The 27,641-nt window shown below is 44.8% G+C and overlaps 1 long non-coding RNA gene across 1 annotated transcript; it reads left to right on the forward strand.

The window, feature by feature from the left end:
- Positions 1-1,614: 1,614 nt before the first annotated feature.
- On the forward strand, positions 1,615-26,350 carry LOC135965645 (uncharacterized). The gene is made up of 3 exons (XR_010578654.2): positions 1,615-2,037; positions 23,739-23,855; positions 24,924-26,350. It is a non-coding gene; the product is annotated as an uncharacterized lncRNA (long non-coding RNA).
- Positions 26,351-27,641: the final 1,291 nt, after the last annotated feature.

Raw genomic sequence — 27,641 nt, forward strand, 5'->3', positions numbered from 1 at the left:
CTTGCACCCAACTCCTCATCCCAGGATCTGTGCTTGGGGGAACGGAACCGCAGACACACTCCAAAATTACAGTTGCTTTATTGTCCTGCAGGAATTTCTGAGAGGTGTTCAAGTCTGTGGATATGCCTGGGAGGGCATCCATCATGTGAGCTGTGAGGGCACCTGGGGCTTGGTTGGGCGGGGTTGGGGGAGCAGTGGTCAGTGGATCGTTCTGGCCAATAGAGGCTGACGATAAATCGAAAGCCTCACCTCAGTGCCTGGCAGGAGCAGGTGCAGACCCTGAACTGAGGACTCCGCTGAAGCAGGGAGGCACCTGATTTGTTTGGTAGTCACCAATTAAGCACCTACTGTATGCTGAGGATAAAACAGGTGAATGAGATAGCAACCATCCTCGTTCCTGGGGAGGTCTGAGTCCGTGGGGGAAGAGAGTCGTATCAATGCATGGATCAAGGTTAGAGACGAGTGAAGAAGAACTTCAGAGGCCTCTGGTAAATTCATCCATTCTTTTAAGGCATTTATTGAGTAATTATGGCTTATGAGGCACCGTGTTAGGCCTTGTGGATAAAAGAGATACGCTATCATCATGCTCTACTCAGAAAGGAGACAAGGTAACATCTGACATTTACTAAGCTCCTACTACTGTGTGCCAGGCACTGAGTAGGGTGCTTTCCATAGTTTATCTCATTCCTTTTTGTTTGCTCGTTTTTGTTCTGTTTTGTTTGTTTGTTTGTTTGTTTTGATCTCGCTCTGTCACCCAGGCTGGAGTACAGTGGTATGATCTCAGCTCACTGCAACCTCCACCTCCCAGGTTCAAGCGATTCTCATGCCTCAGTCTCCCAAGTAGCTGGGATTACAGATGTGTACCACCATACCCGGCTAATTTTTGTATTTTTAGTAGAGATGGGGTTTCACCATGTTGGCCAAGCTGGTCTTGAACTCCTGACCTCAGGTGGTCTGCCCACCTCAGCCTCCCAAAGTGCTGGGATTAGGTGTGAGCCACTGCGTCCAGCCTTGTTTTGTTTTTTTTTTTTTTGAGACAGGGTCTTGCTCTGTAGCCCAGGCCGGAGTGCAGTAGTGCAATCATAGCTCACTGTAGCCTCCATCTCCTGGGCTCAAGCTATCCTCTCACCTCAGCCTCCCAAGTAGCTGAAACTACAGGCACGCACCACCACGTCCAGCTAATTTTTGTATTTTTTGTAGAGACGGGGTTTCACCATGTTGCTCAGGTTGGAATCTCATTTCTTATCACAACAAATCCATTATGGGGGTAGCTATTCTTATCTCCACACAGAGAAGAGGCCCTGAAAGGTGATGCAACTCACAAGACCACATGGCTGGGAAGTGGCAGAGCTGGGCTTCAACCTAGATCTGTCGGATTCCCAACCCCCCATACTATTTTTTCCCTCGAATCAGACCATAGTCTGTGGCTTTTGTCTTAAATACCCACTGAGTGAACCAGTTTTTAAAAGAACAAAACCTGGAAGCAAACCAGGCCAGGCTCAGATGGAGCTAGAACAAGCTTTTGCTGGGGTCAGTCTCCCGCTCCGAGGCCCTGCCTCATCTACAGGGGGCCCAAGCCTGGTCTGTGACCCCTGTCTGTAGGGAATCCAGGACACCTGGAAGCTGACCTCATTTCACCCTAAAGAGTCAGGGAAGGGAGGCTCCGGAGAGGCCCTGCTCCCTGTGCCCAGTGGGTCTCCCCTGTGGACTGATATATGGTTCAGCAAAGCCCAGACCCTCCCTGCCACCTCCCCAAAGGTAGTCAAGGCAGGACCTGGCTGCTGATGGGAGGATGTTCCTGTTATTACTACAGGAAAAAAAATCAGCCTAAATCTTAGTGGCCTAAACTAACAATTTTGTTACGTTTACAGACTCTGTGGGTCAAGAATTTGGACAAGGCACAGTGGGGGCGTGAGCTCCATGATGTCCACTGTCTCACCTAGGAAGATTCAGTAGCTGTGGGTACCATGACAGCTGGCAGCTGGAATCATCTGAGGATCATCACCCACATGTCTGACGGTTGATGCTGGCTGTCAGGTAGGACTTCAGCTGGGCTGTCAGCTGCAACAGCTACCTGTGTGCTGTCTTTTCCTGTGGGCTAGTTTGGGCTTCCTCCCAGCATGGCGGCTGAGTTCTAAGGACAAGTTGGGTTCTAAGGGCTCTCTTCCCAAAAGAGGCAAGTAGAAGTTGAATCTCTTTTGTGACCTAACTTTGGAAATCACATAGCCTTGTATCATTTCTGCAAGAGTCACAAGTCCACCCAAATTAAAGACAGGGGGACACAGACCTCACCTCTCAATGGGATAACATATGGAATTGGAGATACTGTTAAGGACATCTTTGGTCACATAATTTACTACCAAAGACAGTAGGGAGGAATTGGTTATCCAGGTGTGAGTGATTGCCTCAAGGGTGGAGGGGCAGCCAGCATTGAATGGGGGCCAGTCTGAATGGATGACAGGGAGAGCAGCTTGGATTGAGGTTGACTTCTGAGATCCAGGCAACAAGGCCAGAGATACCAAGGCAGAGGTTCAGCTGGACGCAGAGGAACAAACATTGTTTTATTTATTTACCTATTACCCCTCCATCAGTCTGGCCACCTGGTCTCCCATCTATCTGTTCATCCATCCACACATCCATCTATCCATCCATCCATCCATCCACCCACCCACCCATCCACACACCTATCCATTCATCCTCCATCCACCGACCCATGTATCCATCCATTCATCCACCTATTCATCCATCACCCATCTATCCAATTTATCCATCCGTCTATCCTTTCATCCATCCATTTAGTCTACCCACCTATATACCTTATTCACTTTCACTATGACTCAGTTTCCTCATCTGTAAAATGGGGATCATAATATAAGCCTCATGGGATTGTTTGAGAATTCAATGAATTGATAAATGTAAAGTCCCCAGCACATATTAATAACTCGATAAATATTATCTATTTTTATTAACATGAGTATGATTCTTTTATTCAGGCATGTACCCACATATAAATCTATCTTCCCATCCACTCTCCCATTCATCTGTTTTTTTTTTTCATTTATTCAGTAGTACAGTTAACCATATGCACATTTAATTTATATGAGTTCAATTCTTAGCAATAAAGAAAGATGGAAAACGAATTTTAAAAGCACAGTTGACTTTTCATGCCATTTTGCACAATGGGTGTGTGGCCCAGAGGAAGTATGAGGTGAGCCATGTTACTAATTGTGGGGTTGGAGGTGAGAGCAAAACCACATAGCTGCATTTCTGGGGCAGTTTATTGGATTTTACAGGGTAATTTTAACTGTCCTTGGTTCATGCTGACTTTCCCACCTTTTAAATGGAGTAGGACCCACCTCTCTATGATGTGCCCTGGCTGGCTCCCAGCAGCACAGATGCAGCAGGACCTGGTCCCTGCCCTCAATATGCTCACAGTGCATGGCATGTTCAGTGGCACAGACGCATAAACAGACCATGATGGTGTAGTATGAAAAGTTCAAGCTGGAGAAGCACTGTGGGCAAATGACTGCTGTGGGGAGGGCAGAAAGTTCAGCAGGGAGGCCTTTGTGAGCGTGTGACATTTAAACAAAATCTTAAAGCATATGAGCAGAAATTCTCAAGACACTCAAGAAGGAGAAGGGCGCACCAGGCGGAGGGAACGGCACGTTATGCAGAGAGATGAAAGATCACAGGGTGTCGAGGGACACAAGTCTGGAGGTGTCATCAGGGCTGATCTGAGCGGGCCTACGGTACCAGCCAGGGAGTTTGGGCTTTATCCTGCAGGTGGCGGGCAGCTGTGGAGAGGGTTGGTCAGAGGAGAGGTAGGGTCAGAGTTGTGATTTCAATAAATTGCTCCTGCTACTGTGTGATGGATGAACAGGAAAAGAAAAGTCTGGAAGCACAGAGACCAGAGTGGGAGGCTGAGCCCCACCTAGTTTCCAGTGAGTTCTGGGAAGGTGGGGCTGCCACAGAGAAGGCCTGAAGACAGTGAACCAAGTGCCCCGTTACTGGGCAGATTTCCCACTTTGGTCTTGAGATTCCCCATATATGGCCTCAAAGGTGTTTTAAGTCGAAACAGCAGACCTCCCCTCAGGGTCAGCTAGAGGGCTTAGGTTCTGCACCCCATAAAGTCTGCCTGGGGCTGGAAAGGGCTCTTCACTGGATATATAGTGTCATTTTATTGTTTTTTTGGGTTTTATTTGGTTTTTGTTTTGTTTTGTTTTCCTTTTTGAGATGGAGTCTTGCTCTGTTGCCCAGGCTGGAGTGCAGTGGTGGCCTCGGCTCATTGCAACCTCTGCTTCTGAGGTTCAAGTGATTCTCCTGCCTCAGCCTCCTGAGTAGCTGGGGCTATAGGCGCGTGCCACCATGCCCGGCTAATTTTTGTATTTTTTGTAGAGACAGGGTTTCACCATGTTGGCCAGACTGGTCTCGAACGTCTGACCCAAGTGAAATGCCTGCCTCTGCCTCCCAAAGTGCTGGGATTATAGATGTGAGCCACTGTGAACGACCTGTTGTTGTTTGTTTTTTAAATTTATCTCCCTTGGGGTTCATTTTGACTCCTGAATCTGAGGGTTCGTATCTTTCATCCGTTCTGGGTTTTTGAATGCTACCTTTCCCCCATTTTCTCAATTATCTCTTCTTGGAACTCAAAGTAGAGGTTGTCAGACCTTTTTCATCTATCCTCTGTGTCTGTCTTAGTTTTCCCTCCATTTCTTTCTGCTGTATTCTGGACAATTTCTTCAGATTCCAGATCACATTTTTTTTTCTCTTCAGCTGAGGTTAACAACCTGTGGTTTAACCCTTCTAAGAGTTAAAAATTCTAATTATTGTATATTTTTTATTTCTTGAAGTTTGGCTTGGTTCTTTTTCAAACCTGCCTGTTCTTTCTGTAGCATCCCTCACTGCGTATTCATTGTTTCAAGCTCCTCTGTTCTGTCCGTAAACACATGGAATGTATTTACTGTATTTTACATTTTGAATCCTACAATACCAATATCTGAAGTCTTTGTGGATCTGACTTTGTTGTTTGCTGTTTCTTCTGTCTTGCTCAGGGTGGCATGTCTCTTGGATGCTTTGAATTTCATTTTTATTTTCAGTCAGACCTCTGGGAATTTCACTGAGGACCAGGCTGAAGGAATTTACTTCCAGGGAGAGTGCAAAACATTTAAATTGAATTGTTATTGAGGGAACATACAATAGAGTGCATTAATTTTAAATGCACATTTTAAATAGATGTACATCCCCATAACCACCATCCAGATCAAGATATAGAACGTTCTCAGCACTGCAGAGTCTCCTCATCTCCCTTTCCAGTCTACCTGCGCCCCAAGAGGGAGCCCCATTCTAACTTCTGCCAAATCACTGAGGAGTTGTAAAATGATATACAAACAAAACCATGTGGTACTTTTTTTTCTTGTTTTCAAGACAGGGCCTCACTCTGTCACCTAGGCTGGAGTGCAGTGGCACAATCACAGTTCATCGTAGCCACAAACTCCTGGGCTCAAGCAATCCTCCCACCTCAGCCTCCCAAGTAGCTGGAACTATAGGTATGCACCACCACACTGGCTAATTTTTTTAAAAAATTTTTTTGTAGAGATGGGGTTTCCCTATGTTGCCCAGCCTGGTCTCAAACTGCTGGCCTCAAGTGATCCTCTGGCCTCAGCTTCCAAGAATGCTGGGATTACACGCATGAGCCACCTTACCTGACTGTAGTATTCTTTATCTTGATGTATATCTGTGAGATTCATTCATGTTATCCCATGTGGTGACACTGTCTTTATTTTCATTTCTGTATAGTATTCCATTGTATGAATATATCACAGTTGGGTTTTCCATTCTCCTGATGAGTTATCCAAGTTACATTTGGCTAATTTCCAGTTAGGAACTATGATGAATAAAGTTTCCATGAGCATTCCTGTTTATTTCTTTTGGTGAACATTGCATTTATTTTTATAGGGTAAATACCCCAGAGTGAAATTACTGGGTGATGGAATATATGGATGTTTGGCTTTAGTAGACCCTGCCGAAGTTTTCCAGGGTGGTTGTGCCAATTTACTCTCCCACCATCTGCATATGAGGATTCTGATTACTCTACACCCCTCTCAGCACTTCGCATTGACAGTTTGCCATTGTGGTGGGAGTGTAGTAGTATTTCACCATGGTGTTAATTTTTATTTTCCCGATGATTAATGACGTAGAACACCTTTCCATGTTTATTGGCTATTTTGATCTATTTGATGTAGTGTAGTCTGTTGCCTGTTTTTTTTTTTTTTTTCTGAACTCAATTAAGTGGAATTCACTGGAAAGGTAAAGTGGCTTATATTCCAGGTTATATAACACCTCCAGCACAGTGTAGGGCAGTGATGTGCTGGCAAACCGGTTCTCAGATTTTTTTTTTTTTTTTTTTTTTTAAAGACAAGATCTTGCTCTGTCTTCCAGGCTGGAGTACAGTGACACAGTCTCGGCTCTCTGCAGCCTCAAGCTCCTAGGCTCAAGCAATCCTCCCGCCTCAGCCTCCTGAGGAGTTGAGACTACAGGCGTGCCCTGCCACACCCGGCTAATATTTGTATTTTTATAGATAGGGGGGTTCACCATGTTGCCCAGGCTGGTCTCAAACTCCTGGGCTCAAGTGATCCTCCCACCTCGGTCACCTGAAATGCTAGGATTATAGATGTGAGCCACCACGCCCAACCAGATTGGCCAGGTTTTTTTTCGCAGCTGATTTGCAGGGTTTTCTGGGTTTTTTGGTTTTTTGTTTTTCTGTTTTTTTGAGACAGAGACTCGTTTTGTCACCCAGGCTGGAGTGCAGTGGTGGGATCTTAGCTCACTGCAAGCTCTGCCTCCCGGGTTCACGCCATTCTCCTGCCTCAGCCTCCTGAGTAGCTGGGAGTACAGGTGCCCGCCACCATGCCCGGCTAATTTTTTGTATTTTTAGTAGAGACAGGGTTTCACCCTGTTAGCCAGGATGGTCTCGATCTCCTGACCTCGTGATCCACCCGCCTTGGCCTCCCAAAGTGCTGGGATTACAGGCGTGAGCCACCGTGCCCGGCCGATTTGCAATATTTTCTGATTTCCATGATATACATAGTTCAACCATAGCCAATTTCAAGTTACTGAATGGCTCGCAAAACTCCTGAATATTTAACAAATGGTTCCCATGAGCCAGGATGGATTAGCTCCAGGACACCACTGTGTCTAGGGTAGCACCTCTAATAAAACTAATTGATATTTCTGCAGCAAACTGTGTAAATATTCACACTAATTTGTATAAAACATCTTCATATCCATTGAGGTCAGATTTTTGCGTGCAAATGAGTCAACCATGAATTAACTGTAAAAGAAGGACTTTCAGTTGAGAAAGATCTTTGGATTTTCACATTGCACGTAAAAGATAGTGGGTCTGTTTCCGCACGGATTCCTCCGTCTGCAGGTTTGCTGATACTGTTGGGATCCTTCAGGAAATCCTGGTTGTGAACAGCAGTGAGCAATGATTTTGAGCTCAGTGGTCTCCAGCGTCCCTTCTAGTTCTAGAAGTCTATGGCTAAACATTTAAGAAATATTTCACTAACTGCCCATTTGGCTTTATTTCTGTTTTAGTACTACTGTGGGCTGGAGTCTTTCAACACATGGTCTCTGGAGCCATGAAGCGCTGGTTTCTGGTAAACCCAGTGCCCACATGGTCCTTCTCACAGAAGGTTCTGGAGTCAGGCTGCCTAGACTTAAATGTTGGCTCCACCACTGGCTTGCTCTTGGATTTGGGGCAAGTCACATGAAATCCCTCTGTGCCTTTGTTTCCTCACTGATAAAAACTGACGTGTGACAAAAGGTGGAATTCCTGAGGTCCATCTCTGGGCTGCCCATGGGGGGCTTCCTCAGACATAGGACCCCAGATGGCATTGAGCATCTTGAGTCAGCCAGCGTTGACCAGTGGAGGGGGCAGTTTGCAGTGGCCACAAGAGAATCTTACTCCGCACGACTTAGTGCCTCGGTGTTCCCCATCTTCCCTGAGGCAGCTTCTTGGTCAGCGGCGCTCAGACCCAAGGCCTATCCCTTCCTCAGGAAATCCTGCTCCTACTTGAGGAAACTTCGCATCGAAGGCCTCCCCCAACCCTGGCAACAGGTCGAAATCCACCACTGTGAGATATCTCAGACTTGGTTTCTTGAGTCTTTTTCTTCCTGTAGGGCCTGTCGGGAGATCCTGATTTAGATCTCACCTCTCCCCTCCCCTCCCTGATTTAGATCTCGCCTCCTCCCTCCCTCTAGGGGCAGCGGAAGCTGTGACCAGGCTCATGCTTTGTGTCCTGCACCGTCCGGGCCAAGGGAAGGCCAGCTGCCAGAGGCAGGGCCAGTGGCCACTCTTGTCAGGTTCTCATCATTAAACTGTTGTTCTGATGTCTATTTGTAAAATTGGGTTGTCTGTCTTGTTCCTGTAGGTTCCTGGGAGCTCTTTCGTCTGGCTCTCAGCCATCAGTTGGATATCTGTGTTGAAAACATAATGTCTCCTAGTCTGAGGCTTGCCTTTTACCTCTTCTAAATGAAGAGTTCAATATTAATGAAGTCTAATTTATCATTATTTTCTTTTATCATTAGTGTTTCTTTGTTTGTTTGTTTTGTGAGACAGGGTCTTGCTCTGTTGCTCAGGCTGAGTGCCGTGGTATGATAACGGTTCACTGCAGCCTCAACCTCCCAGGCTCAAGTGATCCTCCCACCTCAGCCTCCCGAGTCGCTGGGACTACGGGTGCACACCACCATGCCCAGTTAATTTTTGTATTTTTTTGTAGAGATGGCATTTCACCATGTTGCCCTGGCTAGTCTTGAACTCCTGAGCTCAAGTGATCCTCCTGCCTCAGTCTTCCAAAGTGCTGAGATTACAAGTGTAAGCCACCGTGCTCAACCAGTGTTTCTTATATCTTTTAGGAAATGAAGATATTTATTCATATTTTCTTCTAGAATTTGTATCGTTTTTGTACAGATCTATGAAATTGATCTATTTTGAAATTAATTATATCTTCAATTAATTTTTGTGTATGGTGCATAAGAGTCAAAATTCCTTTTTGTCATATGGATATCTAGTTTTGGTGGCATATTTATTGAAAAGACCACCCTATCCCCCACTGAATTTCAGGATACGTCATGAGCCAGCTGATAGGGCATGGGTCCAGTTTGGGACTGTCTTCAGTACTTTCTATCTGTTTGTCTTTGCACTAATGCCACACTGTCTTGATTACTATAGCTTATTTTTATTTAATCTTTTTGTCTGGAGAGAATTGTAGATTTGCACACCATTGTAAGAAAGAATACAGAGAGATCCCACATTCCCTTTACCTGATTTCTCCCAATGGTAACATCTTGTGAAACTGTAGTATAATATCACATCTAGAACATTGATATTGATGCAACCCTCTGGTCTAATTCAGATTTCCCCAGTTTTACCTGCATTCATTTGTGCATGAGTGTGTGTATGTTTAGTTCTGTATAATTTTATCACCTGTGTAGGTCTGCGTATCCACACACAGTGGAGCTTCAGAACACTTTCATCACCACCAGAATCTCGTGTTTCCCTTTTTTTTAGCCACACCCGCCACCCTTCCACATTCTCTCTTCACCACACTCCTAACCCCAATCCCTGACTAATTTGTTCTCCATTTCTGTGTCTTTATCCAGAAATGTTATATAAATGGAATCACACAATGTGTAACCTTTCGGGATTGGCTTCTTTCACGCAGCGTAAATTCCCGTGGGATGCACACGGTGGTTCCGCGTGTCAGTAGTTTGTTCCTTTTTATTGATGAATGGTATTCCATGGTGTGGATGCACCAATTTGTTTGGCCATTCATCTGTTGAAGGATATCTGAGTTGTTTCCAGTTTGGGGTTGCTATGAATAGAGTTGCTATAAACAATTATGTGAACATGATTTTTGTGCGAACATAAGTTTCTATTTCTCTTGGATAAATGCCCAAGAGTGCAATTTCTGGGGTGTATGGTAACTGTATGTTTAGGGTGTTTTTTTCAATTGACTTTATTTTGTAGAGCCATCTTACATTTACAGAAAAAAAATTGAATGGAAGGTACAGAGAGTTCTTATATGTCCCCAACCCTACATACACAGAGCCTCCCCCGCCTCGAAATCCCACCACCAGAGTGGTGCATTTGTTATCATCAATAAACCTAAATTGACACATCATTATCACACAGAGACCATGATTTACATTAGGGTTCACTCTGGTGTACATTCTGTGGCTTTTGGCCAATGTAAAACGACATGTGTCCCTCATTACAGTGTCATTCAGATAATTTTCGCTGCCCTGAAAATCCTCTATGTTCCACCCGTTCATCCCTCTCTACCCCCAACCCCTGGCAACCACCTGATGCTTTTACTGTCTCCATAATTTTGCCTTCTCCAGAATGTCATTTATAGCTGATACTTAAACAATGCAGGAGGCAGGGGTACTGACCCCATGTGCAGTTGAGAATTTGAGTATAACTTTTGACCCCCAAAACCTAACTACTAATAACTTACTGTTGACCAGAAGCCTTACTGATAACGAGCAGTTGATTAACACCTATGTTGTATGGTATACGTATTACATACTGTATTCTTACAATCAAGTAAGCCAGGGAAAAGAAAATGTTATGATGAAAAATCATAAGAAAGAGAAAATACATTTACTATTCATTCAGTGGAAGTAGATAATCATAAAGGTCTTTACCCTTATCTTCACATTGTGTAGGCTGAGGAAGAGGAGCAATAGGAGGTGTTGGTCTTGCTGTCTCAGGGGTGGTGGTTCATCTGTGAATTTTTTCAAATTATTGCAAATTTCAAAGTTGTCATATATATATATATATATATATATATATATATATATATAATCCACATATAAGTGGACCTGTGTGATTAGAACCTGTGTTGTTCAAGGGTCAACTGCAGTTGAAATCATACAGTAGGTAGCCTTTTCAGATTGGCTCTTTTCTCTTAGTAATAGGCATTTAATATTTCTCTATGTCTTTTCATGGCTAGATAGTGCCTTTCTTTTTAGTGCTGAATAATATTTCACTGTCTGGATATAGCACAGTTTACTTGTCCACTAACCTACTGAAGGACATCTTGGTTGCTTCTGCATTTTGGCAATTATCAATAAAACTGAAATAGAATTTGAAGTGCAAGTTTTTATGTGATGTAAGTTTTCAACTCGTTTAGGCAAATACTAAGGAGCATTATTGCTGGATCAGATGGTTAGAGTATATTTAATTCTGTAAGAAACCACCAAACCATCTTCCAAAGTGGCTGTACCATTTGCATTCCCACCAGCAGTGAATGAGAGTTCCTGTTGCTCCACATCCTCACCAGCGTTTGGTGTTGTCAGTGTTTTGGATTTTTGCCATTCTAATAGGTGTGTATGGAGTGGTATCTCGTTGTTTAAATTTGCAATTCTCTGATGACATATGATGTTGAACATTTTTCATATGTTTACTTGCTATCCGTATATCTTTGGAGAGGTGTCTGTTAAGGTCTTTTGCCCAGTTTTAAGTCGGGTTGTTTGTTTTCTTATTGTTGAGTTTTAGGAGTTCTTCGTGTATTTTGGATAACAGTCCTTTACCAAGTATTTCTTTTACAAATACAGTCATGCACCGCATAATAATGTTTCTGTCAATGACAAGCCACATATATGTAGGTGGTCCTATAGAATTATAATGGAGCTTTAAAAAAAGTCGTATTGCCTAGTGACATAGTAGATGTCTTACTGTTCTAGGCTGACACATTCTTCATGTGTTTGTAGTAGCGCCGATGTAAACAAACCTACCGTGCCACCAGTAGTATAAAAGTCTAACATATACAATTATGTACATTTAATAATGATAATAAACAACTGTCACTGGTTGTGTATTTACTATATCATGTTTTCATTGTTATTTTAGAGCGTACTTCTACTATTAAAAAAAGTTTACTTAAAACAGTATGCCATGGTATGCTGGCAGCGGCTCATGCATCTCGTGTTTATTCTTGTACAGCTGTACAATGTGTTTGTGTTTTAAGCTAATTGTTATTACACAAGAGTCAAAAGTTTTTGTCATTGTTGTTTTGTTTTGTTTTTGAGATGAATTCTTGCTGTGTTGCCCAGGCTGGAGTGCAGTGGCGCAATCTCGGCTTACTGCAACCTCTGCCTCCCAGGTTCAAGCAATTCTCCCTGCCTCAGCCTCCCAAGTAGCTGAGATTACAGGTGCCAGCCACCATGCCCGGCTAATGTTGTATTTTTAGTAGAGACAGGGTTTTGTCACGTAAGCCAGGCTGGTCTTGAACTCCTGACCTCAGGTGATCCACCCTCCTCGGCCTCCCAAAGTGCTGGGATTACAAGTGTGAGCTACCGTGCCCAGCCAAAAAGTATTTTTTAAGTTTAAAGTTTATAAAGTAAAAAAGGTACAGTAATCTGAGTTGAGTTCTTGTTGCCTTTTGAGAGTTCCTTGAGAGTTCTAAGGTTAATTTATTATTGAAGAAAGAAAAATATTTTTTATAAATTTAGTGTATCCTAAGTATACAGTATTCATAAATTCTATATTAGTGTATAGTAATGTCCTCAGCCCTCACATTCATTCACCCCTCACTCATTGACTTACCCAGAGCAACTCCCAGTCCTGCAAGCTCCACTGATGATAAATGCCCTATACAGGTGTACCATTTTAAAATCTTTTACACCATATTTTTACTGTACCTTTTCTGTTTAGATATGTTTAGATACACAAATATGTACCATTGTGTACAGTTACCTATAGTATATGGTACTGTACCATATTGTACAGGCTTACAGTCTAGGAGCAATAGGCTATACCATCCAGCTTAGGTGTGTAGTAGGCTATAGCACCTGGGTTGGTGCCAGTACACTCTATGATGTTCTTTGCACAGGGACAAATTCACATAATGAAGCATTTCTCATAACATATCCCCACCATTAAGCAATGCCTGACTGTATTTCCTCCTAGTCTATGGCTCATCTTCTCATTCTCTTGATATTGTCTTTTGCAGAGCAGAAGTTTTTAATTTTAATGAAACCCAGCTTATAAATTATTTCTTTTATGTCTCCTGCCTTTGGTGGTGTTTGTTTGTATCTAAAAACTCGTTACCATTCCTAAGGTCATGTAGGCTTTATCCTATTATCATCTAGGACTTTAATAGTTTTGTGTTTTATATTTATGTCTATGATCCATTTTGAGTTAATTTTTGTGAAAGATATAAAGTCTGTGTTTAGACTATTTTTGTTTGTTTGTTTGTTTTTGGCACGGGATATCCAGTTTTTCCAGCACCATTTGTTGAAAAGACTCTCTTTGCTCCTCTGTGTTGCCTTTGCTTTTTTGTCAAATATCAGCTGACTATACTTACATGGTTCTATTTCTGGGCTCTCTATTCTGTTCCATTGATCTGTTTGTCTTTTCATTCACCAATGACCACATTGTCTTGACAGTAATAGCTTTATAGTAAATCTTGAAGCTGGGTAGTATCAGCCCTCCAACTTTATAAATCTTTAATGTTTAATTGTCTATTCTTGGTCTTTTGCCTGTCTGTATAACTTTTAGAATCAGTTTGTCAATACCCTCAAATAACTTGTTGGGATTTTGATTGGGATTGCATTGACTATAAATCAAGTTGAAAAGAACTGACATCTTGAAAAGATTGAATCTTCTATCCATGAACATGGAATAACATTCCATGTATTCTGTTCTTTGATTTCTTTAATTGGAATCTTATAGTTTTTCTCATGTAGATCTTATACATATTTTTGTTAGATTTATACCTATTTCATTTTGGGGATACTAATGTAAATGGTATCAGGTTTTTAATTCCAAATTCCACTTGTTTGTTGCTGGTGAAAGTAATTGATTTTTGTATATTAACTTTGTATCCTGCAACCTTGCTATAATTGCTTATTAATTCCCAGAGTTTATGTTTAATTTTATTTTTTAAAAACCTGTCAAACTGTTTTCTAGAGGGGCTGTACCACTTTACATTCCCACTAGCAACATATGAGTGATTCACTTTTTCTGCATTCTTGCAAAATCTGGTGTTGTCACTGTTTTTCACGTTAGCAATTCTGATAGGTATATAACGCTATCTCATTGTGCTTTTAATTGGCATTTTCCTGATGGCTAATGATGATGAACATTTTTTCATGGGCTTATATGCCATCAGTATCTCTTCTTTGGTCAAATGTCCACTAATGTGTTTTGCCCATTTTCTTATTGGATTGTTTGTTGTTTTTTTTTAAAAAATTATTAAGTTTTGAGAGTTCTTTATATATCCTAGATACCAGCCCTTTGTTGTAAATATTTTCTCTCCAATATATGTTATAATATACCCTGAAATCTAGTAATATTAGTCCTATGGCTTCATGCTACTTCTTCGATACAGTCTCTGCAATTGAAAGTCCGTTGGATTTTCATATAAATTTTAGAATGAGCTTATCAAGTTCCCAAGAGGATGTTAATTGGGATTGGGATCTATAGATCCATGTGGGAAGAACTGTTATCTTTCAAATAGTTAAAAAGTGCTGGGATTACAGGAGTGAGCCATCGCCCCTGGCCATATTGGTTTTTTTTTTTTTTTTTTGAAACAGATTCTCGCTATGAACACGATATATCTCCCCATTTATTAGGTTTTTTTTTTTCATTTGTTTCTTCAGGGTTTTGTGATTTTCAGTGTAAAAGTCTTACACGTCTTTCATTAGAGAGATTTCTGGGTATTTTATGGGTTTTTGGTGATATTATATTGTCTATTTAAATTTTTTTGTTCGGGCCAGGCACGGTGGCTCATGCCTGTAATCCCAGCATTTTGGGAGGCCAAGGCGGGTGGATTACCTTAGGTCAGGAGTTCCAGACCAGCCTGGCCAACATGGTGAAACCCCATCTCTACTAAAAATACAAAAAAATTAGCCAGGTGTGGTGGCGTGCACCTGTAATCCCAGCTTCTCAGGAGGCCAAGGCAAGAGAATTGCTTGAATCCAGGAGGTGGAGGTTGCAGTGGGCCAGGATCTCGCCACTGCACTCCAGCCTGTGCCATAGAGCTATAATCCGATTAAACTCACTTCTTAACTCTAATAGTTTGTAGATTCTTTTGGATTTTCCACATTCACAAAATGTCGTCTGTGAATAATGATATTTTTACTTCTTCAGTTCCAGTTTGTACATTTTTTCTCATCTTTTTGCACTGACTAGGATCTCTAATACAATGTTAAATAAAAATAATGACAGTAGACAGTTAATCTAAAGGGAAAAGCATTCTAAATGTTTTTCACCAATAAGTGTGATGTTAGCTATAGGGTTTTATAGTGCCCATTATAAGGTAAGTGAAGACCTTTTCATTTTCTAGTATGCATAATTTTTATTTTGAATGGGTATTGAATTTACCAAATGTTTTCCACATTTTTTTATTTTTTTTCCCACATTTTTTGAAATGATAGTTTTTTAGAACATTTTTAAAGTAATGGCTGGGCCCGGTGGCTCACGTCTGTAATCCCAGCACTTTGGGAGGCCGAGGCGGGCGGATCATGAGGTCAGAAGATCGAGACCATACTGGCTAACATGATGAAACCCCGTCTCTACTAAAAAAAATACAAAAAGTTAGCCAGGCGTGGTGGCGGGCACCCGTAGTCCCAGCTACTCGGGAGGCTGAGGCAGGAGAATGGCGTGAACCCAGGAGGTGGAGCTTGCAGTGAACTGAGATCGCGCCACTGTGCTCCAGCCTGGGCGACAGAGCGAGACTCCGTCTCAAAATAAATAAATAAATAAATAAATAAACAAACAAACAGAACATTTTTAAAGTGGTGAATTATATTGATTTTTTGTGCAGTGGCAAGATCTCAGCTAACTACAACCTCCGCCTCCTGGGTTCAAGCGATTCTCCATCTCAGCCTCCCAAGTACCTGGGACTACAGACATGCACCACCGTGCCCAGCTAATTTTTGCATTTTTAGTAGAGATGGGGTTTTGCCATGTTGGCCAGGCTGGTCTCGAACTCCTGACCTCAAGTGATCCACCAACCTCAGCCTCCCAAAGTGCTGGGATTACAGGAGTGAGCCATTGCACCTGGCCATATTGATTGATTTTTAAAATCAGATTATAGCTCTATGGCCCAGGCTAGAGTGCAGTGGCGAGATCCTGGCCCACTGCAACCTCCACCTCCCAGGTTCAAGTGATTCTCCCACCTCAGTCTCCCCAGTAGCTGGGATTACAGGTGTGTGTCACCATGCCCGACTAATTTTTTGTATTTTTAGTAGAGATGGGGTTTTGCCATGTTGGCCAGGCTGGTCTTGAACTCCTGACCTCAAGTGATCTGCCCCCCTTGGCCTCCCACAGTGCTGGGATTATAGGTGTGAGCCACCATGCCCTGCCATATTGATTTTTTTTTTTTTTTTTTTTTAATGGAGATGGAGTCTCACTCTGTTACCTAGGCTGGAGTGCAGTGGCGCGATCTCGGCTCACTGCAATCTCTACCTCCCGGGTTCAAGCAATTCTTCCACCTCAGTCTCCCGAGTAGCTGGGACCACAGGTGCATGCCACCACGCCCAGCTAACGTTTTGTATTTTACTAGAGACGGGGTTTCACTGTGTTCCCCAGGCTGGTCTTGAACTCCTGAGCTCAGGCAGTCCACCCTCCTCAACCTCTCAAAGTGCTAGGATTACAGATGTGAGCCACCGCACATGGCTGATTTTTGAATTTAAAAGCAGCATTAAATTCATGAAATAAATCACATTTGGTCATGTTGTATTGTTCTTTTTATATAACACTAGATTTATTACGTTAATATTTGTTTAGTATTTTTGCATCTACATTTATGTAGATATTGGCTTATAATTTTTCTTTTTTGTAATGTAAAGTGAGTCAGGAAGTATTCATAAATTGAGTCAGGAAATATTCCCTCCTTTACTATTCTCTAGAAGAATTTATAGGATTAATGTTCTTTATTCTCTAAATGGGAAAATTCAACAGTGAGACCATCCAGGCTTAGATAATTTTTTTGTGTGAGAAGGCTTTAAATTAGAGATTCAGTTTTTAAAAATAAGTATAAGGCTGTTCAAAATTTTTATTTCTTCTTGTATCCTTTTGGTAAGTAATGCTTTTCAAGGAATTTGTCAATTTCAATTAAATTATCCAAGTTTTGGCATAAAGATGTTTACAATATTTTCTTATTGCCTTTTAAATGTCTATAGTATCTACGGGTGCAGTGCTTTGGGAGGCTGAGGCATGCAGATCACTTGAGGTCAGAAGTTCAAGACCAGCCTGGCCAATATGGTGAAACCCCATCTCTACTAAAAATACAAAGATTAGCCAGGCGTGGTGGTGTGCTCTTGTAGTCTCAGTTACTCGGGAGGCTGAAGCAGGAGAATTGGTTGAACCCAGGAGGCGGAGGTTGCAGTGAGTTGAGATTGCACCACTGTACTCCAATCTGGTGGACAGATTGAGACTCTGTATCAAAAATAAATAATAAATAAATAAATAAGTCTATAGTATCTGTAGTGATGCCCTTTCTTCATTCTTGATGTTTTTTTTTTTTTTTGAGACGGAGTCTCGCTCTGTCGCCCAGCCCAGGCTGGAGTGCAGTGGCGCGATCTCGGCTCACTGCAAGCTCCGCCTCCCGGGTTCACGCCATTCTCCTGCCTCAGCCTCCCGAGTAGCTGGGACTACAGGCGCTCACAACCGCGCCCGGCTAATTTTTTGTAATTTTTAGTAGAGACGGGGTTTCACCGTGGTCTCGATCTCCTGACCTTGCGATCCGCCCGCCTCGGCCTCCCAAAGTGCTGGGATTACAGGCGTGAGCCACCGCGCCCGGCCATTCTTGATGTTTATAACTTATGTTATCTCCCTCTCTCTCTCTCTCTTCATGATCTTTTTTCAAAGAACCAACCTTTGGCTTTGTTAATTTTCCTATCCATTTACAATGGAAATTCTCAGGCTAGGCGCAGTGGCTCACGCCTGTATTCCCGGCACTTTGGGAGGTCAAGGTGGGTAGATCACCTGAAGTCAGGAGTTCGAGACCAGCCTGGCCAACATTAGTGAAACCCTGTCTCTACTAAAAATACAAAAATTAGCCAGGCGTGGTGGTATGCATCTGTAATCCCAGCTACTTGGAGGCTGAGGCAGGAGAATTGCTTGAATCGGGCAGGCAGAGGTTGCAGTGAACCAAGATTGTGTCACTGCACTCCAGCCTGGGTGACAAAGGGGGACTCTATCTCAAAAAAAAAAAGAAAGAAAGAAATTCGGAGCTTGAATTTTTTGGTATCACGTAAATATTTAGAATTCAGGCCTTGAATCCATGTGAGGGCCGGTCAATATCCACAACTTCTCAGAGGTTACTCCTCTTTAATCCCACCCAGATCCAAAGCTGAGACAGATCATTTTCTTTGCTGTCTGTCTTCATGGGGCAGGATTAAAAAAAAAAAAAAAATCATGCCTTTCCTGAGTCCATAATTTGTGTAGGGTGGTCACTGACTCATTTGGCTGTCTGTCCTGTATAGGCTGCAGGCTTTGTATTGCCTGAGTTAGAGATGTCTGCATGGCGTCCCACAACACCAGTGTAGGTTGATCTCCCAGGACTCATATTCCTGCTTTGTTTCTGGCACAAGAGAATTTCCCTACTTTCTTGAAGACTTATTCATTTATATATAATGTTTAAAATCGATAGCATTTGACAGTGGTGAGAGTGTAGTATCTCTCACCATAGGCTGTTTGCATTGCTGTTCCCTCCAGCTGGAATGCTTTTCACCGAGATATCTGCAGGGCTGCCTCCTTTGCTCTGTTCCTCACATCTTACCTTCTCAGTGAGTCCTACCTGACTTCCCTATTTAATCATCTTCATCAACTCTAGCACCCCCTATTCCCCTTACCTTCTCTGCTTTTCCTTTTTTATGTTTTTGTTTTTGTTTGATTTTTGAGACAGGGTCTTACTCTGTTGCCCAGGCTGAAGTGCAATCATAGCTCACTACAGCCTCCATCTCCTGCGCTCAGATGATCCTTCTGCTTCAGCCTCCTGAATAGCTGGGGCTGCAGGCACACCCCAGCATACTTGGCTAATTTTCAGTTTTTTTAGTAGAGATGAGATCTGGCTATGTTGCCCAGGCTGGTCTCAAACTCCTAGACTCAAGTGATGCTGTCGCCTCAGCCTCCCAAAATGCTAGGATTATAGACACGAGCCACCATGCCTGTCTCGTTCCTTTTTGTCATAGAACTTATAGCCATCTGTGTCATTTACTGATTTATTATGTTTTTTGTTTATTGACCAGTTCCTTTTGTTAGATGTAAGCTCCACGAAGGCAGGTTCTTTATGTTTTGTTTGCTCCAAATCCCTAGAACAGTGTCTGACACATAGCAGGCTCTCAGTAAATATTCTTTTTTTTTTTTTTTTTTTTTGAGACAGAGTCTCGCTCTGTTGCCTAGGCTGAAGTACAGTGTTGTGATCTTGGCTCACTGCAACCTCCACCTCCTGGGTTCAAGTGATTCTCCTGCCTCAGCCTCCCGACTAGCTGAGACTACAGGCACCCACCACCATGCCCAGCTAATTTTTTATATTTTTAGTAGAGACAGGAGTTCACCATGTTGGCCAGGCTGGTCTCGAACTCCTGATCTCAGGTGATCCACCTGCTTCAGCCTCCCAAAGTGCTAGGATTACAGGCATGAGCCACTACGCTTGGCCCAGTACATATTCTTTTAAAAATGCCCAGAAACTGAGTCCTTTTATTGGACAGAGGGAAAAATAGGAGTGTAAAGAGGGAAAGGGATTTGTCTAAGGTCACCTGGAGAGATGGTGGCAGAGCCAGGACCAGAACAATTTCTCCTGGCCTGTTACGATGTGCCCGTTGTCTCCTCTGAGCCTCCCCACAGGACTCAGGTGTGAGTGGTGCAGAAGCAGCCTGCATCTCATAGCACTGTGGGCCACTTTCTCCTTCGGGAAGCACAGTCTGCCCTGACTTCTGTCACATGCCACTCGCTGTTTTCCTTCTTACCTGCTCACATTCTTTTAGCCTCTTTTGCTTGACTCATGAAGTGGCTACGTCCTGAGGCTCTGCCCGGAGGATTTTCCTGTCTCTCTCAAGGCCCACTTATGGAATGACCTTGCTCACTCCACGCCTTCAGTCATTCCCTCTCCAGGCTCAGCCTCTCCCCTGAGTGCCCATTTTTCTGGACATCTCTTTTCAAGCCTCTGGATGCCTGGCAGGCTCCTTGTGTGCAAGAGAAAAGCCTTGGTCTTGAAGCAAAACACCCGGCCCCACAGTCACTCCGTGAATCCGTGGGTCAGTCCTCACCACTCTCTGAGCCTCCAAGTTTCCCTCTGAGAAAAAGCACATCTTCTCATTCAACCCCCACAGGTTTGTTGGGAGGTTCCAGGGAGACTGTGGATTAACAGCTGTTTGCAAACTTAAAACATGGCGCCAAAGGAGGAACAGCACTCTGTGTCCCATAGACGGTGCACACAAGTCCCCAAGTGGGCCTTCCTCTTCCTGCCTCCCCCTGCCCTTTGCCCAGACCTCCTGTCTCCAGGGCAGCCCTACCAGTCCCTCATACCAGATACTGGAGCCTGGTTTTGCCTCCTCTTCTCCCCCATCCCCACTTTGGGATCCATCAGCAACAATGTCAGTTCTGCCTACTTGCTATGTCTTTCCACTGTTCCCTCCTCCCCCTCCTACATTCCAACCCAGTCCAGGTCCCATCAGCTCTCTCCTGGACAGTTTCAGTGGCCTCCTTTCTGGTGTCCCTGGCTTCCTTCTGTTCAGAAAAAGCCTCTCTTCTCCTAGACTTCAGATGTGAGAGTTGCCTCTAAATCCAAGATTTGGATTAATAGGGTCAACAAGATGGGCTGCTTGGGTGGGTCACCAGAGGATGCATGGGTTGATGGTTGACCAGATGTTCACTGGTGAGGCCTGTTTACGAGATGCTTTGAGTGGGATTTACTAGATGCTGAGGCAGGCAGGGTTTGGTTGTCCCTCTACTTGGGTGAAGGTGCCAGATACCCAGGTGAGGTCAGGCCCAGAGCTGACATGAGGGAGCTGAGGCCAGAAAAGCGCTGAAACCCATCTGTCCACATCCCTCCGTTTCTCCCTCTCCACCCAAGGGTCCTTGGGTTCCCAGCCACAGCCCCTCCCTCACCCCGCTTTGTATGGGTCTGTGGGACAATTCCAGAAAGTCGTCTTCTGCCCACTTCGGCATAACCTGGGACTTTATCCCGGCTCCACCACTTTCTCCCTTGGAAAAATGCATTTACTTACTTGGGCTTCAGTTTCCCCTCAGAAAAGGGGGCTTTTAAATCCTCCCAGCTGAGGTATCGGGAGAATCAGTTGAAAGCCCCTCTGAAGACTTTGGCGCGATGCTCAGGAAATACAGGGCCAGGGGCCTCTTTCTCTCTATCCTTCTACCCCTCCCACTTGTCCCACGCTCTGAGCATTCGAAGGGAGAAGACCTTGTCTTGTTTCTGAGACACTCCTCCTACCCCGTGCCTGGCCCAGGGCCTGACATGCAAAAGGTGCCCAGAAATGTTTTCTGAATTGAATCAAGGAAGGGAGAGGGTGTTGGGAAACAAGCAGTGCCCTGGTCAGGACACTTGGACCTGGAGTAGGGACAGGACTCTCCCTCACAGTCCCAAACACACCTTTCCATCCTGTCAACAAATTTTGGCTTTCAAGTCCTACAGACCTGGGTTCAAATCCTGGCCCGGCTCCGAGGCCTGGCACAAATGATCTCAGGTCTGCAAGCCTCAGCTCCTTAACTGCAAAGGCCCTGGAGCGATCTCCAGTTCACAGGGGTGCTGACACACAGTAGGTGCTCAGGAAATGGCACCCAGCCCATATTCCTCCTTCCCTTCCTCCTTTCCGCCTTTCCTTTCTTCCATGTGAGAGATGTCTCCAAGGAAACAGGAGGAATTATTTTAAGAAGAGCCGAGGACTCGGGTGGGAGCGGATGGTGGCTCGGGCATCTGGCAGGCAGAGGCAGGCTGTACTGGCCCTTCAAGTAGACAGTGAGACCCAGGTGCTGCCTCATCTCAGAGAGCACTAGGCAGGGCCTATGGCAAATCTATGTTGAGGGGCAGAGGAAAAATGCTCCTGGCACCACAGAGCAGGGACAGAGCAATGGACTCCGCTGTGCATTTACCTCACTTGGTGGCCCTGAAAAAGTCCCAGCCCTCCAGCCTTGTGGCCTGGGGGTGAGTGGGAGGTATTACTGCAAGGGAGGTGGGGAGGGAGAAGGTGGATTGGGGCTGGTGAGTTCCCGGCTTAGGAGAGTATAAGCGAAGGTCTCAGGGTGCTCCTGAGCTGGGCAGAAATTCATTCATTCATTCATTCATTCATTCAATCATTCACTCATTCAATCATTCACTCGTTCAACTCATATCTACGGAACTGAACACCTTCCTCCTCTCTACCAGGCAATGAGCACACCTCATTTCACGTTTTCCTCAGAATATCCTTGCTGTGAGATTTTTGTCCCCATTGTGCAGACGAGGAAACCAAGGCCCCGAGAGGCAAAATGAATCACCCAAGTCCACGAAATCAAAGACTCAAGCAGGGCACGGTAGCGTGCACCTGTAATCGCAGCTACTGGGGAGGCTGAGGTGGGAGGATCACTTGAGCCCAGGAGTTTGAGGCTGCATTGAGTCATGATCATGCCCTCCAGCCTTGTGGCCTGGGGGTGAGTGGGAGGTATTACTGCAAGGGAGGTGGGGAGGGAGAAGGTGGATTGGGGCTGGTGAGTTCCCGGCTTAGGAGAGTATAAGCGAAGGTCTCAGGGTGCTCCTGAGCTGGGCAGAAATTCATTCATTCACTCATTCATTCATTCATTCAATCATTCACTCATTCAATCATTCACTCGTTCAACTCATATCTACGGAACTGAACACCTTCCTCCTCTCTACCAGGCAATGAGCACACCTCATTTCACGTTTTCCTCAGAATATCCTTGCTGTGAGATTTTTGTCCCCATTGTGCAGACGAGGAAACCAAGGCCCCGAGAGGCAAAATGAATCACCCAAGTCCACGAAATCAAAGACTCAAGCAGGGCACGGTAGCGTGCACCTGTAATCGCAGCTACTGGGGAGGCTGAGGTGGGAGGATCACTTGAGCCCAGGAGTTTGAGGCTGCATTGAGTCATGATCATGCCACTGTACTTCAGCCTGGGCTACAGAGACAGACCCCATCTCCAGAAAAAAAAAAAAAGTCAACAGTTCTTTCCCAGCCTTTTCCTCATTTTCTATAGATCACTATCACCTTCAATAGAAAGTCCTGATGCCTTGAGAGGACCTCACGGTCACAATGATCCAATCCCTGCCAACCTTTCTGGCTTCACCTTTTAAGCTTTCGAGGCTTCCCTCTCAGTGAGCTGCCAGTAGTGGCTCACATGTGCCCCAGCCTGGCCTCCGGGTCTCTGAGCAAGTCCTTATGCTGCAACGTCCTCTCTGTCTTCCCCTTGCTCTTCAGGCTAAGTCCTGCACAGCTTAGGGGCCGCCTCTTCCTGGAACCCTTCCCACCCTCTCCCAAAGCTCAGCTGGTGCCCTCCAGGAGTGGTGGGTTTTCTTGTGTCTCCTCTGTGGACAGCAAGCCCCTTGAGGCCAGTGACATTCCTCATGCAACTCTGCATCCCTGGTACCCAGCAGGGGCTGGACCTGGGTAGGTATCAGTGGGCATCAAGTGAGTGAATGAATGAATAAGGAACAGTGTGGAATTGCTACTTCTAGCCTCAATCATTTTGTTCTCCAAACATTTCCCAGGCACCTCCTCCACGTCAGGCCTGATGCCAGCCCCGGGGAAGATGATAACTCAGCCTTGCAATTCACTTTGTGGTTCACAACGTGCTTCCATTATAAAAGTCCCAGCCACCCTGCAAAGTAGGTGTTTGTGTTGTTTTGGGCTGTGTCCATTTTTTGAATGTGGAAACTGAGACCCAGTGAGGTTGGGTAACTTGCCTGGTCACAGCCAGTGTGTGGCAGAGCCAAGATATGAATCTAGGGCTGCTCACTCCAGAGCCCACACTCCCTCTACACCGGGAAAACACAGCAAAACAGAGCAAAGGAATACATGACACTTAGACATTTATTTTGGAACAAATTTGAACAATATAGAAAATTTGGAAAATATGGGGAAGGAGAAGAAAGGAGGTAATTCTGCATAGCTCCCCTCTCCTGGGATACATGTCATTAAGTGTCATTAAAAGTTTGAGAATCTTCTGCTTGTTTTGGCTGAGCGTGGCCAAGTTCATACAGATGCAAGCAGCACGTAGTATGAACGCAGATTGTCAAATGCTGCCTTTTTTTATTTTTTTATTTTTTGAGGCAGGGTCTCCCCCAGTCACCCAGGCTAGAGTGCAGTGGTGCAAACACGGCTCACTGCAGCCTTGACCTCCTAGACTCAAGTGATTCTCCCACCTCAGCCTCCCAAGTAGCTGGGACTACAGGCATGCACCACCACACCCAGCTAACTTTTTAATTTTGTAGGGATGAGGTCTCACCGTGTTGCCCAGGCTGGTCCTGAACTCCTAGCCTCAAGCAATCCTCCTGCCTCAGCCTCCCAAAACACTGGGATTACAGCCATAACCGTGACAGGTCTCAAATACCACAATATGAGGTTAATTTAATGTGGCCTGAACCCCAAGGAGCTACTTCCAGACTTGTGGGAGAGGTAGAAGTAACAGGTGTGCCTAAGTGTGGGTTTCTCCCAAGTAGACCCTGAAACAGGCACTTGAGTGCATGTAGTTTATTTGGGAGGTGATCCTGGTCTGCAGGAGGGAGGCAGAGGAGGAGGGAAAGTCAATCAAATGGGCATTTGCCAGCAGGGCACCACTGTGGGCCACTGGAGCTCTGTGGGGACCTTCTGAAGAATGGTGGAAAGCATGCCTGAGACTGTCTCCCTGAAGGTTCGGAGGCTGCAGCATTTCCTTTGTGACTCTTTTCCCCAAGGGACTGAAGATTCTGCTGGGGACCTTACTCTCCTGCATTTCCAAGCCATCCTGTGCTTGGATGGGACAAGCTCTTGCAACTTCAGAAAATGCCATCAGGCAGAAAAGTGGAGAGACCTGGTGGGTGCTTGCAGCAGACCAGAGTTCAGGAGCTGTCCACCAAGGCTGCAGCAGAACTCAAGGCAGGCACCAATAGCATTTGCTTTGAGACGTGGTGTGTCTTTGTCATCATAAAGTATTTTGGGGATATAAAACCAGGAATGAGACATAGAAGTCAGGGGTGATTTCCCCAGAATAGGTGACATTTGAGTTGAATTTTGCAAGGTGACTACACAATGGGAGAAGAGGCATTTCAGATAAAGGCTGAGGTGTGAAACAGCTTGTCTTCAGGAGAAACTGCAGAGCTTGTACCTGAGTCATGGGGTTTGGCCAAGATTGAGGTAGGAGCAGATGTGAAAGCCAACTGGTGAAGGGCTTTGAATACCAGACTCAGGAGGTCAGACTTTATCCCCAGGCACTAGGGAGCCAAGGCAGGCTTCTGAACAGGCAAGGGGCACAGTCAGATCCATATTATAGAAAGATCTGTCTGGGGCTGGTGTGGAAGATGGATTGCGAAGGGGCAGACTGGAGCCAGAGCCCTGGGAGGAGGATCCCTGCAGGGGTCCTTGGCCCAGGCTAGCCTGTGAGGCTCCTCCCTCCCCATTTCCCTGAGGGGTGGGCCCTGCCTGACATATGCTTGATGAACCCAGAGAACAGCACTGGAGTGGGCATTCCCCAGATCCATGTTGACCGATCTGGACCTTATCTGGTTTGGTACAAGCTCAATGTCATCATTAGCTAGATATGGTCATTATCTGGATTTAATCATTATCAAATTACAGACCTGGCTTATATTCCACTCTCACTCCATCTCTGTGGGCCTCTCCGTCTCTTTTTCTGTCTTTGTCTCTGAGTTTCTCTCTCTCTTTTTAAAAATCCATACTTCAGATACACACAAGTGAGTTAAACTGAGTCCTTGGTTCATGACATGCCTTCAGCATTGGTGCATCAAGTCCTACAATGTATATAATACAAGATAGTAGAAAACATAATCTAATATATGCACCTGGATCCACTGCTTACCCCAAGAACTAGAACAGAATAGTATCTGACATCCGCCTCTGTGCTGCACCCCGTCCCATCCCCCAGCTGTCTGCTGGAGGGCACTAAGATTCTGAATTTTGAGTTTATCCTCTGCTAGTTTCCTTGTTTTTAGTATTATTACATGTATATATACCTAATTAATATGTAGTTTGTTTTTACTTGTTTATTAATTTTATGTTAAAAGTGCCATACTATATATACTCGTCTTTTCTTTTTAACTCAATACTGTTGATGAGAATGTCTCCAGGTTGTTGTATATAATCATGATTCATTTGTTTGAAGGCTGTATGTGACTATACCATTATTTATTTATTTATTCTCCCTTCAATTGACAATCAGGTTGTCTTCCAGTCTTCTGCTATTGCAAACAGTGCTGTGTGGCTGTTCCTGTGCATAAATCCTAAAGCTCTGCAAAATGCAGTCTGGGCATCCTCAGCCTGGGCATCCCCTGGAAACTTGTTAGAAATGCAGAGTCTGGAGCCATGCCCTAGCCCCGCCAAAACTGAATCTGCATTTTAACAAGACCCCTGGGGGATTCACTGGGTATTCACATTTGAGAAGCACTGGCCCAGTGTACCTCTGCATGGGATTCTCGTGGGCATAAACCTCAGGAGTGGAAGTGCTGGGTCGCAGTGGGTGGCCCAGATCATCCTCCTGGCAGCAACTTCGGAGCTGCCACTGAGCTACAGCTTCCCTAGCTCTTGGTATTGTCCCGCGTTCTCATTGTTACCAGTCGACTGGGCGTGCAGTGGCATCTCATCATGGTCTTGACTTACATTTCCCCCATGACTAACGAGGTCAGGCACCTCTTCGTATGTTTACTGGCCATATGTTTCCCCTTCTGTGAAACGCCTGTTCCTGTTTTTTGCTCTTTTTTCTTTTAGGCTCCCTCAACTCAGTCCTGCCTTTGCATATGCTGTTCTTTCGATCAGAAACGCCTTCCCCCTTCGCTGTCCTGTGCCAGTTCTTCCAGGAAGCCCTCCCTGATTGCTGCTCAGGTTGTGAGCCTCCTCAGCCTCACAGGCAGGAAAACTCTGTGTCATTATCCCTTCATTTCTTCTCCTGAAGTCTCTTCCTCACTGGAGAGGCTGTGAACCTATATGGCTTGGTTTGCATAGAGTTAACAATTTTTTCACTTTAGTTGCCATTATTTTCCAGGATTTTCTGAAGTTTTACATTTCAGAAAATATTAACTGCTAGTTACTCTTGAAAAAATAAGATATGGCTCCACTGTCTCCTTCCCTAGATGGCAAAATCAGCTGGTGCTGAGTAGGGGCTGCTCCTGCTGGACTATGTATCACAGTCCCCACAACTCCAGGCTCACAACTTGCTTAAACAACCTGTCCAAGCCCTGTGGGCATTTAGGTTTGTGACCCTTGCCTAAGCATGCCCAATGCTTATTCCTCTAAAACTTGCCCTTTCTTCCCCTCCTCCTCATAACCCCATCCTTGTTCCCACTTGGAGCTTTGCATCTCTCCCCTGTGCCATCACACTAGCCTCCTTGACCTTCCTTTCTCTAGCCTTGCCTCTTCCAGTCCACTGCCATGTCACACTCCTGCTCAAGAACCAGCAATGG

This window comes from Macaca fascicularis, chromosome 10, assembly GCF_037993035.2.
Source record: "Macaca fascicularis isolate 582-1 chromosome 10, T2T-MFA8v1.1".
Taxonomy (NCBI): domain Eukaryota; kingdom Metazoa; phylum Chordata; class Mammalia; order Primates; family Cercopithecidae; genus Macaca; species Macaca fascicularis.